At 41.0% G+C, this 11,553-nt stretch overlaps 1 long non-coding RNA gene across 2 annotated transcripts; it reads right to left on the bottom strand.

Moving 5' to 3' along the window:
* Window positions 1–1,053: 1,053 nt before the first annotated feature.
* LOC147758476 (uncharacterized) lies at window positions 1,054–10,848 on the bottom strand. 2 transcript variants are annotated; one of them, XR_015318901.1, is made up of 5 exons: window positions 10,759–10,848; window positions 4,685–4,951; window positions 3,851–4,031; window positions 3,294–3,346; window positions 1,054–2,736 (listed from the first exon to the last, which is right to left on the bottom strand). It is a non-coding gene; the product is annotated as an uncharacterized LOC147758476 (long non-coding RNA). The 2 variants fall into 2 exon arrangements; XR_015318902.1 differs by having other exon boundaries at window positions 3,851–4,013.
* Window positions 10,849–11,553: the final 705 nt, after the last annotated feature.

Here is an 11,553-nt window from a genome sequence, read left to right as displayed (position 1 = left end):
GGACGGGACGAATTGAGCAGTAACAAAGATACGGCAGCTAAATTAGAAATCAAATAGTCAGATATCGACAAACGGAAAATATGCACGATTTGCGCACGTGGGAACGGACAGATAAAAATGGGCACGAAAATGCCTTGAGAAAAGGGAACTAGTGAGAGAGAAACGAGTAGATAAGGATACTAAGATTATATTTACATTCAACGTCCGGGTCATATAATTGGCCAACAAACCCGCAGCAGAAACTAATCTTAAGATCAATGGACGGTTCACCATAAACGTTACTTAATTTATGATAATTACTCACCGTGAAGTGTGGAGACCATCGAAAAAGATCGGCATGTGTGAATGCTTTAAGGCGTTTGGCAAAAAAAAAAGTTATCGAGCACTATACAACTCTTTCTCGCTGCCTGACTTATCGTTTTTTTATTCGCCTCTCCATTGGCTATTGGGGACATCATGCACCCTTGGAAGTTTATTAGTTGTGCGAAAAACATTTTACTAAATGGGACGGTTGAGACTGAACAAAACAGATATTTTTAAGCCACAACAGGAAAGAGAAAGAAAACGAAAGATATTGAGAGAGAGAGAGAGAGATAACTTGTAACTAGTAACTTAGCTAACTGTCTAGGCGCTCTCCGACTTTCGTCTATTCGAATGTGTGCTCTTATAATATATTGTGCCATGATGATTATCGCTCTGGAAGAGCAAAGTTTACCAGAGTTGCACGACTTTGTTTGCTGTTGTGTACACGGCTATTTTGACTACTCTGCCCTCTTTTTCATTAAAAGATTCTGCACTTTTGGGACTACGTTTGTTGTATTTGAGCAGTCGAGTGGAGCCGATGGGGAATTCGAGTGTACATGCCTATTCGAAAATTTAGTTGTAAACTCATTTGAACGTAGATAAGTTCCATGGACTAAATAACAAATGGCGAATGTTATCACGCCAATCACCATAAGTTATTTTCTTCTTACGGGTACAGCGTAAAGAAACTGAACCAATATATATATATATATATAGGTACTTTACTAATAAGACGCGTTTTACAGTGGCAGTTTTTTATTTGTTTATAAAAGCAAACTAAATTGTTACAATTAATAATCGTAATAATTTAGTTTGCTTTTTTTAAATCTTATAACTTTTTTTTTGAATCCGCACAGTTGCTTACGGCATCATATCAGCATTATTGAAACTCTTTAATGATATACATACTTGCGTAAATACTACGGCTCACATCTTTTTTTGCATATACTTAAGCACCTACATCGGGGTACACAAATATGAAATATTTGGCCCATATCTTAGATGCCATATAGAAAGGCTTAGGCCAGCGGTCCCTTATTTTATGATCATTTTCTGCCCTGCCATTAGTAGCAAATACTAGATCTATTTGTTAGCTTCGCCGTTCTTCGTTGTACCATCGCATGGCCGGATCATTCCAGTTGGCGTAGGAGTATCGATGGTATAATTAAGCACTTAGCCTATTTCTCGCCGACTGGAGGAGACGGCAAGTATCTCTAGGACAGAAATACGTATAGTCTATTTAAAAAAAAAGATATTTACTCGATTATAGTAAAGAATGCTGGTTAAAACCATATTACGGAAGGCTGTTAGATAACTTAAAAAGTAGAACGTAAAAAAATAGGCCGTTTAGAGGCACAGCCCAGTTTAAGTTGGATACTATAGGTAAACTTTGCCTCTGTTTGTAGATGTTCGATCGAGCTTACACATCATAAGCATTGCAACTTTTAATATGGATTGCCATTAGATTACACCCACGATCAGGGTGAACTGAGAAAGCATCTATTTTGTTCGAGTGCATCTTATATACATGTAGCAATGCAGCATGTGGTGTGTGCCTACTAGGTACATGAAACAACCGACGCATGTACTTACTTCTGTGGACGTGCTTTTCTTTTCCCTACGGAAAATAGCTTCATTTTAGCGTTTTTGTTAGTTGTGACCACGCCCGAATTTCTTTTTGATTTTCTGCTTTTCTCATTTCGTCGTTCTTCTTTCTGTTTCCTTTCTTGCTTGAGCAAACAGCGTAATCTAATTTGAGTCGTTGTGACCGTGGCAGGCGTACGCCATGCCCGGAATGGCGGATCTACATAGCGCTAGTAGCAGAAGCTGCTGGGAACTGTGACCGTACATGACTCCAACGATGGAACAAGTTCCAATTACACGCATGTGCAAGAATACGCATATTTATAGTTAACAAATTCCCGTTGAAAGTTCTAGGACTGCTCAAGCAGTCGCGTCTCTAACGGCAGAGCCGTAACAACAGAACAGGACAGAGCGCGTGGGCGAGTTGTAGGTCTGTGCCTCGTTTCCATCGTATTTCTGTCTAACTGTTTTCTATATTTTCTAAGTATTTCTTGTTTCCTGTCGACGAATGTAGCCGCATTACTTTTTCGACACGGTGTCATCTAAGAACTTTTTGGGGTGCATGTATTTGCATCACCTGTCGATAAATATGGCTGACAGCCGTTTCAGGGAGTTCAGCGCAATCAAGCGTAGCAGAGACTGTCGATACGGCATAGCGTGACTTTGTTGCAGTTTTACATATCAGCTATGCAATATGGTGAAAGGCCGACTGTCGAAAATTTTTCTCACTCTGAGGATTGTCCGCATCCTGATGAATGCTTGTGATCAAGTAGTGCAAGCAGGCGTCTGCTAAATGACTTACGTAGAGCATGCGTACAGTTGCGGTATACATATGACAGCTATCTGGAACTTATCGGCAAGAAAGTAACTTCTGACAGTATTTTGTCAAGACAATAGAACCCACCAACACCTAACATTTAGTCAAATCAATTGCAATATACTATGGGCCACCTGATATAAATCATCACCTTTTGTTTTGGCAGCCATCAAATATCAATTAGCAGTTACTTCATTTCGTAGAAAGCATTTCGCGCCTCCAGGTATTAGGGATCAATCGAAACGATATAGCAGCAATTTGCTGAGTCGTATGAAGCAGGAAAAAGTAAATGTCGTTGAAGCTAGCTTACACGGATTAACATATGTAGTGTATATTGACTGAGCTTGCTACGTTGTGCACACCAGTGAAATATATATAGGTATTGTACCGGCTCAGCTTTCGTATAAACCTAAGCAAGAGCGTTCAGCGATCTAAATATATGACTTAATCATCATTTATGACTGTTGCTTTCAAAGGGTCATAAGAGTTTTTGTGATATGACATAATTTTGAAATCGAATAACTTCGAGGGGTGAAACACATCGAACGAGAGACATGCCCCTGTCTTTACCAAACGAATCTATATTTACCTTCGTTACTCGAAGCTTGAGACGAAGTCTCCTGTTAGTACTTTTCATCTTATCTGAAAAGAGTAGTTTTAATAGTAAACCAAAGGTCTAAATGGCCTTCTGCAAGTCGTCATATGCATGCAGAAATATACGTAGCTCACCAGCTACGCCGCTAGCATAGTCAGGTACCGCAGCAATGGTTTGTGTCGCAAGCTGTAAATAGAGTAGACCACGTAACCGGCGGTCAGGTTTGCATAATTTTCCTTTTGTCTCTATATAGCGTTCAGTATGTAAAATTTGTGAGCTTTCAACTTAGAAAAATAGTCTAAGCCGTTGCCTCAACAGCGTCAGTAACATAGGAACTTAAATAATTTTCTTCCGTGCTAATTAGAAACTGTAATCCGAAGGGTTATATAATGTTCGTCGCATCACACCCAGTCGGAACGGTACCAGCTTAGTTTAGCTGGATTTTAACCTTCAAGAGCTAAAATCTTCAATGGATTGTGTAAGCTCGTATTGGCAAAAGCGTTCTATCACGACGATAAAATATCTCAGCTACTGTAGACTGACTAAATTACCTGAATCAAGATTTGGGTAACCGCACGCATCCATGTCTGAGACCCACATCAGTTAGTAGGAATTATTCTTCCAAATACTGTTGATGATTGGGAATGTTGAAAAATTAAGCGGTGAGACGCTTGAAACCTCGACCGGTTTGACAACGCGACGCAGTCGTATATCCTGTTCAACATAATAATCCTGTAGCAAATATATTATTTTCGTTATAAAGCTAGTAGGAATATTATCGCTGAGCTAGTTCCAAATATTCAACATAAACAGTTAGGAATTGGGTAACAGGCCGATGCGCAACAACAAAGCTCTCGGACATGACAAGTCGTATACCGGCCGATGACCAGTTTGGCGGGCCGGGCTCAATATCGCGTATGGCTGGAAAAATTGTTGAGGCTCATTTGCTGATACTTAAGTAATTAACTTTTTAGATTAAGCTCTATAGATAATGCGAATGTCGTAGCTGTCCTGCTCAGATATAGATAGTTGCCCGCTAGTGTATACATGTATGCTACCTGCATGGTAGTTGCCGAGATTAAAAGCGTGCACCTGTTTGTTTATGGCAGTGATATCGGTAGTAAATTAGTGTTTGCAAGCATAAGACATTAACATAATACAACATGGATTCCGCAATGCCAGTGCGTCTGCTATCGCTGGCAAGCATTGATATGGCGGCCGTCACGCAGCCGTGTCCGGCCGTCTACCGCACATTGACGCCTAGCGCGGTTGCGAAAACGGCCTGTAGTCGGAAGGTAACGACGCAGGAGAGAATGAGAAAAGGTGGCGGGAGAATAACGAGCTAGAAACTTGGAGAAAGGAATAGCAGGATAAAAAGGACCTACCGGGGAAAGAGGCCAAAGGCTCGTTCGTTGCCGTCACTGTTAGGGATAGACGGTCAATCTTCACTTTTCACGGATCATTTACCTCCCCGACAGTGCCTCACATGACCATCCAACGATAGAATGGTGTGTCGTTGTAGTTCAGGAATAGTAGGGTGTCGTGCTGCTTCTAAGACCGTTGCTACTGCTGCCGCTACGCTGTTCCATGAACGAAAAGGGGTCACTTGGTGCTGAAAACCACGGGTATGTGCCGGGCAGCTACGAAGCTGACTGGAAAAAATCAAAAAGGAGAGCGATAATAAGATTCGCGTACGCGTACAACAACAATGAAAGACTAATTTCGAATCTATAACGGACGGGATGATTGTACGGGTGAAGCCATGAGTTGCAGACCGAAAAGTTGCATTGGGCATAAAGCAGTATTACCGAAAGATCAAAGAAAGAAATCACTGGAGGTCAAGTAACAAAACGAACCGTAGGACTGCAACCGTAGTAACAATAGCCACCATTTGTCGCATTTTCTCTCACAAAGATGAAAACAAGTGGCATTCGTAATTTCCCGCTTTCATCGCGCTCTGCTCCAGCGTTGCAAGTGTAACCCGTGCAAGTGTGCTTGTGTGACCCGTTTGTCTATCTGTTTGTAATGGGAGCCAAAAACAGCAATTGAAGTGACAATAACTCTTGGATAGTTAAAATTTTGCATAATAGTCGTTTTTTTTTCTCGAAGGAGGGCTTATAACGCCACGGCGCTAGCCGAAGACCACGTTCCATTTCGTAGAAGGCTGAGACACGCACATCCAGAAGGCGAGCGCAATGGCAAGCCGCGGACATGGGAAAGTGGAATCTTTGCCGTACGAGTTATGGGAGTAAATTTGACCTAATGTTTGTAGGATGCAAGCGTGTCCCGGATTTTGAAGTCACCTGTGGGCTCTGAGCTGCGGGCTGTACGTCCTTGAAAAGGGCTAGAGATAATCGAGATAGAAGTGTCGCCTGTTTTTTTACGATGAATATAGGCATTTACATGTGTATAGATCTTCATGTCAGAACGTATTTGCAGACGACTGTGTTTCTGTCTCTCACACATAGACGTGGATGTATGTGCGGAATGCGACGAGGTTGGTGGACCCTGAAAGGCAAAGCGAAGTACTACGTTGCTGACCGATTTTGTCAGCAGCATTTCCTTGTAGGTATGTCTAGCGCAGAATAGACACACCGAGATCCTTGGCCTTTACCTACGACTGAGGCCCATAACAACAAGACTACCAGTAGTAAAGCTAGCCGTAGTTGCATCCGCTGTGGATACTAACGTTTTTGTTGCTGCCGTTGTTATCGTCGTGACTGTCACCGAAGCTGCTGATGATGCTATTAACCAGCAGCGCCTTATGAGCATCGGCAGCGAGCTTTCAAAGGTTAAAACGGCAACGATGACGACGCCACCGAAAGGTCACCTCAAGTCAAATACTACCTCAACATCAATATGCACTGGTAATAATCGAAGTGCAACTTCGACGAGGCGTGGCAGAATGGTAAGTTTCTGTCGTATGAGCGAATTTTTCTCGTGCCTCTCTTTTGGCTGAGGCCCAGGCGACGACGTATAGAAGGTCATCAAGCCAATCTCCAGATGCGAAACTTCGTTTTTCATCGCTGTTCCGTTTCACCTTCTAACTTCTTCTGCCACAGTTCTTTCCTCTCATACTAGCCCAATTGCGGAACGAATCGTTTTCCCAAGCTGAAAGCTTTACGCATACCATTTACAACGAACGCCCCTCGTCAAAACACAGCGGTAATAAATACTGCTCATTTTAGGATAGAACAGAAAAGATATGCCAGAAATAAAATTTTTGACGTCTTTCATCTTCTCCCCAGAGTCAACGGGAGTGATCGATAGGACGGGACAAGCTGATGACAAATTCTTTTTAATTTTTACATTCAACCATAATCTAAAAAAAAAAAACTTTTGAGCTTCTGCATTTATTTTAATTACGAACTAGAGTTGCTATAACTGATGTCCCAATTGGTAGAAGTAGACTACGTTTGGATCGAACGATCAGTGTTCGTTGGATATGAATTATTGCCTATACTGCTTCGTTTATGCACTTTATCCAAATACATGACACATGAGTAATAAATGTCTCGTTAAGTTATGCCAGTTATAAGATGTGTATGGAAAGAACGAAAGTAATTTTGAAAAATGGGTTACTGAATAGCCGCTTATTGTGGATAATGCAAAAAGCTGAATCGATAGCGCCAATGAAATACGAAAACGCTACGCAAACTGAAACGTAAATAATTTAAGACACTGCTATGTCTCAACATCGCCCTTCTCGTGCGTATAACATTGCAAAGTTTGTCCTTCGATTCGGTAACTTCGATGAGTTGTGAAACTTCATTTTTATTGATGAAAAGATGGGCAGGAACTTCACTGGTTTGATTTTGTTTTTTAAAAACATTTCAAAAATTGCATGTTATCTATGCGGGTCAAACCTAACTAGGCAACGAGATGACGCGTCTTTCGGTTAGAGTAGAACGATAATAAACAAAATGACGCTCTTTGAAGCCTTATAAGAATGCCAAAAAGTTCCGTGAAGATATTTGCAAATTGCGCAACAGCACATATCAAACAACCATAACAGAATGGAAATGTCCTTTGCATACGTACGTAGCGGCCAGACGAACGGCTCTATAAGTCTGCTGTCAAGCCCAACGTAAACGAGCATTTTCCTTGTTTTGTACTCTTGTGTATAGCATCAAGTCACTAACCGTCAAAATTGCTTCCTGTTTACTTTTATGGCCCCCGCTTCTTTTTAAACAACGCACTATTTATGGGAAAATCCAGAACACTTAAAAATTTGTGTGTTTTACATTTTATATAATAATATTTGTTATTAAAAAATCATCTATTGATAGCGTGTTTTATGATTAGAGTTGGTCTATGGGTAGTCTGCTCGGCGCGATCAATATGAAGTAGCGGTCGACCTAAGTACTTCGGATCTTTTAGTTATAACATACAAACGAATAATTCATTATTTACGAGCGAATTTCCCACCAAGAATCTTAAGTGCCGGTCACAGTACGATCGAAAAGACGCAGAACAACTTTGTTGAACTAATCTTAAAGGATCAATTTTTGATCCTCCAGCCCTACGGCACTCAATCATCGTTCAGAGACTATACACTGGCACTCGACTGTGACTTATAAGTCAATGGATTTGGACAGTTCCTTTTTTAAGCGATTGATCGCCATTATTGGCCGGCAGCCTTCTCTTAGAGAATAGATCAGCTTTTCGGCTTTTAAGGTGATACCAATAAGTAGCAGTTTTTCCAGCGATTGAACGAGCTAACGATTTGTATATAACTGTTAGCAGAAAATAACCTTGACATGTCTAAATAAGCGAGGAGCACTGCATAAATTCCTAATCATCATGTACCATGGGTATTTAGGTACAACTTAAGCCAGTACCTGTGTGAAATTTGCCATTCTAGTTTTCCGGTTGATTGAAAACAATAAACCGTATTTCAATGGATACTATTGAAATCCGGCTTATTGTTTTATTTACCAATACGGATTATAAAAAATTGCGCAGATTGTAAGTGTTTACATTGCCGCGTTGGTTTATACGACGTTCACTCAAACCTTCAACAATATGAAGGTCAAGACTGATTTGCTTTTTTACAGATAACCGTTCTCGTTAGGCTGCCACTACCAATCAGTTGCCTTTCCGATAGCTTTTTCCATGTAGGGCCCATCATCCACGCTATCTAGCTCCCTCTGACGATTTTAGTTCTCATAATAGTGCCTCTCCAAAAAATAAAAAAAGTGTTTCGTCAAATTACACAAAGCTCCAATAGCTGACGAAACTGCGGCCATCTACAGCCCGGTTCCTCCTGCTGCTGCTGTCGTCTGACTTTTCTTTGTTGTTGTTAACGTTGCCCCGGATAAGTTTCGTGGCTCCTCTATATACGAATAGCGCAATATTAAACCAGCATGTAGAAACAGAGCTCAAGCAACCATCTTTGCTGTTACAGAAGGTTTTAGAGAGGCTTCTTCCGAATCCCTCTTCTTCACTCGCCCTCCAACGGCCATTAAAAAGAACACGGAGGCTTTTCGAAGAACGAAAAACCGTCCCTTTCCCGATGACTGGTGCGGGTCGAGGGTAGATTGAGGCCTCAAGGTTCTGCGGTGGCTAGTAATACGACAACAGTATAGCAATCCGGCCGACCGATCAGGCAGCGTTCAGATGTGTTTTTGTTGCTATATGGTGATACTATAACTTTACTGCCACTAGTAGACACGAACGTTACACTAATGGTACCAGGAGTTCGGCTGCAGCAACGGAAATGCTGATGAACGCACCGTTGCTGGTGAAGATGGGGCCATGGCCACTGCTGAACTGTGAAAGGTTGTGCCTGGCCTGGTTGTCTATATCGGTTACATAGCAGTTTCTCGTTCAGTTGTCCAGCCGCTTTTTAGAATCGTATTGGGTCGAACAGTGTTAGATTCTTATACAGTACGTGAGGCACACTTCTTTTTTCCCTCATACTTTCCCCTTTTTATCAGCAAATCGTTTGTTTTTTCTTTTTTCTACAACTGATACTAACTGTTAGAAGACCAGCAAGAATAGCCGTGCAACTACAGTGCTTATTGTAGGCACGCCAAACAGTGCCAGCAAATCAAAACAACCAATAACGCCTGACTGCAACAACCCGCTCGACGAGATCATGAAGCACGCCTAAGGAAAGTGTTCTTACTTATATAAGTTTTCTTGGAAGATTTTCCAAATAATAGAACAAGGGTGAACGACAATATCACGAGACTGACACAGCACTCGTCTGTTCGCAGTGGATGCTTTTTCTATAACGCCCAAAGCATATATTATCTGCGTAAAAAAGGGTCTTTCATTTACTGCTTTTAGCGTCGCTTTGCTCACAGCTCACGAGCGAATTTTCGAGATATAAGTAAAATTTGTAGAATGGGATCATTCAATTGAAGATAGAGATAATCCATATATTTCCGCTTTTACTTAAGCAGGCACAATGGGAAACATTACCATAACCTATCGAGACGTATTCTGCGCCAACGTTTCAAGGATCTCCTTTTTTTTTTTTTTTTTTTTGCAATATACTGCAGTAGAGCCATTGCTTACTACTTCGAACATAAGTAAGAAATGTAAAAGCAGTGCGATTTGTCGTACATCAGCAGAACAATCACTGCGACAGCTGTCAGACGTGTGTCGATATAAATTCTATCGTTCCCGACGGTTTTTACCTGTACACCACCTGCCACCTCACAGCCGCACAATCCAGAACAGGGAAAATGGAGCTAACTGTTTATCGCCGCTAGCATCATCATCATTAGATTTTTACATAAGGTAGGATTTACTCGACCTAGATACGAGGTTAAACGAATACCTAGTTTGAGAATCTCTGCGTGATAGAGCCATTTTCTACGCTGTTGAAGCAAACGTAATCAATTTACGTTACGTCGACCCGTTTTCATTTGTTACTAATCTGTCCTATAGTAACAAAGCCGTCTGCCATTCCGCCTCTATAGGCGTATCTGCCATTCTTTATTACTCACTTGAAATGAACATTGAAACCTTTTATCTTAGATGCGTAAACACGATAAGGATCTAAAATATTCACTGAAGACCTATCCTATGTTAGTGTTCAGAATTGCGTCCAGCGTTTCTATGGGCGTTTGTTGTTTATATCGAACAAATAACAATTTGACTACTTTTTTGTTCCCTTTGTAATAAGATTGCTATTTAAACGGAATATTCAGTTCGCGTCCTTATACAGTTTATTTGTCTGAGCAAAAAGGCAGGACCAGTTCATTCAGTAGTGCAACGTCAAGCTAGCATAAAACGAATTGTCCTTCGCCAAAAAGCATCTACAAAGATACCGTTAATAATAATCGAATTTGTTTCCTTTTCAGTGGTAGAGGATTCAATATGATGCCAACAAACAAAACGTTTTTGTGCTAGAAGCACACGTATTTCGGATGGAAAAGTAAAAACGTAAATGCTCGAACTTAATTGAATATAATGGTCTGCTGAAGGTCGTGTTCTTGAATCGTACCTTGCGAGATAGATGTCCACAGCCAGCTTATCCAAACTTGTACAATAAAAGACGTCGAGTTCACTTGCCTCGACCGGCGATATTTGTCCGCAAACCCATCAGATGTGTAGTGGTCAGTATGCTTCAGGTTGGGCGCACGTTTCACATGTGTACGTGTTATGCGATATGTATGTACATACGAACCTCATTGCATTATCATCCTTTAGGAAAATTTGCTTCCCTCCCCCCAAAAAAAACCTTCGGCATGCCCTATTTATCGTCGTTGTCATCGGCAGACACATAAAAAGCAGTGCATTATAATAATAGAAGCAACAGGGGCTCAACCGATCCTGAAACATAATGTATCCGTATTCTTTCTTTGCTGTGTCCGCCCTGAGAGCTGTTTGCTGACTTAGGATGAATCAACTATGTCTATAAATTAATTAACGAAGCATGTCCTGACTGTGCCTAGCAATCGATATATATATATATATATATATTCATTCTATGCGAATAATCTTCTACGACATCCGTTTGACTGAATAAAGTCTTACAACTTCTACTCAATCAACAGTCCTGGGACGGTCTTGTCTTTTCGTTTTTCCAGAACGTTCAAATATCTTATGCATTGTGCACTTGGTCAATATATTTTTCCGTATCATTAAGGAACGTAATTAGCCACGTTGCACTTTTGTGGAGATTTGTCTTTTGTTTATATTGACTCATATGGTCGACAGCTTATTTGTGGATCTGAAAACTATATTCTGAGAGTGTCTCATGGCACAGGAGCACGGTATGCCGTATTCGTTTAGATTA

Source organism: Varroa destructor, unplaced genomic scaffold (genome assembly GCF_002443255.2).
Source record: "Varroa destructor unplaced genomic scaffold, Vdes_3.0 BEIS01000001.1, whole genome shotgun sequence".
NCBI classification, from domain to species: domain Eukaryota; kingdom Metazoa; phylum Arthropoda; class Arachnida; order Mesostigmata; family Varroidae; genus Varroa; species Varroa destructor.
This window is presented reverse-complemented; position numbering and strand designations above follow the sequence as displayed.